Source organism: Arvicanthis niloticus, unplaced genomic scaffold (assembly GCF_011762505.2).
Source record: "Arvicanthis niloticus isolate mArvNil1 unplaced genomic scaffold, mArvNil1.pat.X pat_scaffold_866_arrow_ctg1, whole genome shotgun sequence".
NCBI lineage: Eukaryota > Metazoa > Chordata > Mammalia > Rodentia > Muridae > Arvicanthis > Arvicanthis niloticus.
In genome coordinates this window covers 32501-35843 of record NW_023046449.1, presented here as the reverse complement: position 1 = coordinate 35843, position 3343 = coordinate 32501, and positions in this window count along the sequence as shown.

The window sequence follows — 3343 nt, the reverse complement described above, 5'->3', positions numbered from 1 at the left end:
CAAAAGCTGCAAAGAGCCAACTTTGGAAAGCAGCACGGAAGCTTTTTCTCTCCTACACACAACTCAACCACCATCTTATCTTCATATTTTCAGCTCCCGCCTGCCTTGGAGAGTTACTGAGTTTACGCACTACTAAGTTCAGCACAAAAAAAAAAAAAAAAAAAAAAAAAAAAAAAAAAAAAAAAAAAAAAAAAAAAAAAAGTCCGCTCTCAGGAGGCAGGCAGAGAGAGAGAGACAGAGAGACAGAGAGACAGAGAGACAGAGAGAGACAGAGAGAAAGAGATAGACAGAGAGAGGCAGACAGAGAAAGAGAGAGACAGAGAGACACAGATACAGAGAGAGACAGACAGACAGACAGACAGACAGACAGAGAGAATGTTGGGAGTGGGAGATGACCAATCAAGGAATCAATATCATTGCAGGGTGGATATGGGCATTAGTGGGGAAGGGGTTTCCTTTGGAGGTGGTTAAACTCTGGACCATTTTATTAAAAATAAAAATGGGGTTAAATATAGCCACATCGGGAAGATTGCTAAAGAGAATGCAGTTCAGAGTCTAGAGCCCAGAGCTTGGGACACTCTAGACGACCACAGGTCTCCCATCCATCCCCCATAAACCAGAGACAGACAGAGACAGAAAGAGACAGACAGACAGAGATCCTCAAGTAAATTTCAGGGCTGGAGAAAGAAAGAGAGAGAAAGAGAGAGAGAGAGAAAGAGAGAGGCAGAAAGAGACAGAGACAGAGATCCTCAAGTAAATTTCAGGGCTGGAGAGAGAGAGACAGAGAGACAGAGAGACAGAGAGACAGAGAGACAGAGAGAGACAGAGAGAGAAACATAGAGAGACAGAGACCCTCAAGGTAATAAAAACATACCATTACACAAACCCTGTCACACAGTAAAATCAGTCCCATGAGGAAATGTATTGCTACGATTACCTACCAAAAGGAAGGAAGGAAGGAAGGAAGGAAGGAAGGAAGGAAGGAAGGAAGGAACAAAGGAACAAAAAGAGTTGTCTTCAGTACACAGGTCTAGAATTAGAGAACGGGGGGGGGGGAGATGGCTCAGCGGTTAAGAGCACTGGGTGTTCTTCTATAGGTCCTGAGTTCAATTCTCAGCAATCACATGGTAGCTTACAACCATCTGTAATGGGGTCCGGTTCCCTCTTCTGGTGTGTCTGAAGACAGCTATAGTGCACTCCTATACATACAATAAATACATAATTCTGTTTAAAAAATTAGAAAAGTTTACAGAAATCAGACACAAGCCCACTAGATGGCAAGGAAAAGCACTCACAGCTGAAATATAACACATGCATGCACACACATACACACACGCACACGCACATGCACACACATGGTAATCTGTTACAGTGTCCCCCTTGTGTAGTTCAAATTTGACTTGACTCTGGAGTGACAGTTAAAAAGCACCATGCCAGAGCAAATAGTTTAAAGACAGATGCTTGGGTTTGGAAAAACTTAAAAAAAAAAAAAAAAAAAAAAAAAGTGGATTTTCCTCTTTTGGCTTGTCTAAGAGAGAGCACACATTTTAGGCAAAAAAGATACTTATGGGCTAAAATTCCATATTTCTGAACTTGAGAGCCAGAGAGACAGACAGAGAGACACAGAGAGACAGAGACCCTCAAGTAAATTAAAAGGAAGACACACCATCACACTAAGGAAGGAAGGAAGGAAGGAAGGAAGGAAGGAAGGAAGGAAGAAAGGATAAAAATAATTATCTTCAGTACACTGGTCAAGAATTAGAAAAAATTTAAAGAAATCAAACGCTTGCATGCACACACACACATAGGGGACATGAGTTTTAGGAAAAACAGATACTTATGGGTTAACATTCTAGCTTTCTGAACTTCAGGGAGGGCTACAGAGACTGACAGAGAGAAAGGGAGAGGGAAAGAAAAAAAGAGAGAGAGAACACACAGAGAGAGACAGAGTGGCAGAAAGAGAGAGACAGAGAGAGAGACAAAAGACCCTCAAGTAAATTAAAATGAAAACACACTAAGGGAGGAAGGGAGGAAGGGAGGAAGGAAGGAAGGAAGGAAGGAAGGAAGGAAGGAAGGAAAAAGGAAGGAAAAAAGAAGGGAGGAAGGAAGGCAGGCAGGCAAAAGTAATTATCTTCAGTACACTGGTCAAGGATTAAAAAAAAATTTTTTTAAAGAAATCCAACACAAGCCCACTAGACAGTAAGTAACAGCACTCACAGCTAAAATAGAAAACACACACAGAGAAACTCTGTCATAAAATCCAACATGTTTTCTTCTTGTTTATTGATTTTTTTTATTATTATTTTTTTCAGTCTGTGTGTGTGAGCTCTCTCTCTGCTGCCTATATGCCTGCATGCCAGAAGAGGGCACCAGAACCTAGGAGGACACACCGTACGGCTCCTGAGAATCGAGGTTTTTGACTAAAAGAGAGAGAGAGAGAGAGAGAGAGAGAGAGAGAGAGACAGACAGACAGACAGACAGACAGACAAAGAGAAAAAGAAAGAAAATCAAATTCTAATCTGTGCGGCTCTTCTAGTGACGGTTAAGGCTTATCCTAACTACTAAAAATTGTTTTTCCTTCACATAAAGGGGTGGGGGTGGGGTGACATGTGGATGGCAGCCATCTTGGCCGCTGACTGACTTCACCAAGATGGAGGCGGCCGGCCATGTGACCAGTAACTGTTCCAGGTCGCTTCTGTCTCTCCCTTTACCCGCCTCTAGGGGTCGCACGTTGCACGTGCAGATTAATGAGGAGGAGGAGGAGGCGCCCAAAAGCAGTCAGAAGCCTCATACCATCTACAGCCACGCCTTTTTCCTCCTGCTTTTGTCTAATACTTTTAAATGCACATGACTGATGGTTGTGAGCCACCGTGTGCTTACGGGAATTGAGCTCAGGACCTCTGGCAGAGCAGTCAGTGATCTTAACCATTGAGCCATCTCTCCAGCCCGTCACAAGCTTTATTTTATTAAACATGAAGTAGAAATCCTGTAAATATTGTCCAGCTTCACCCTTACAAGTCCCTGAGCTGACAGGGCGAGGCTGGGTGAAAGTGAATCTTTCTCTGGGTGGAGTGCCATTACCATTTCCAAAGACCTAGGTATGAGCCTATTGTTTTGTTCAGTCAGTCCCCTGGGGCCAGAGCAATAAGGACAGTGAATTGTCAGGCATACATACTTGAATAGTCACTCACAGATGGATTTTATGCAGAAAACTTGCCTCTGGAGTGACATGGCAAGGGTGTACAGATCCTTGCCCCCTACCCTGCCACACACACACACACACACACACACACACACACACACACACACGGAGGAGGCAGTGGGGGGGGGAGTTGGAGGTGCT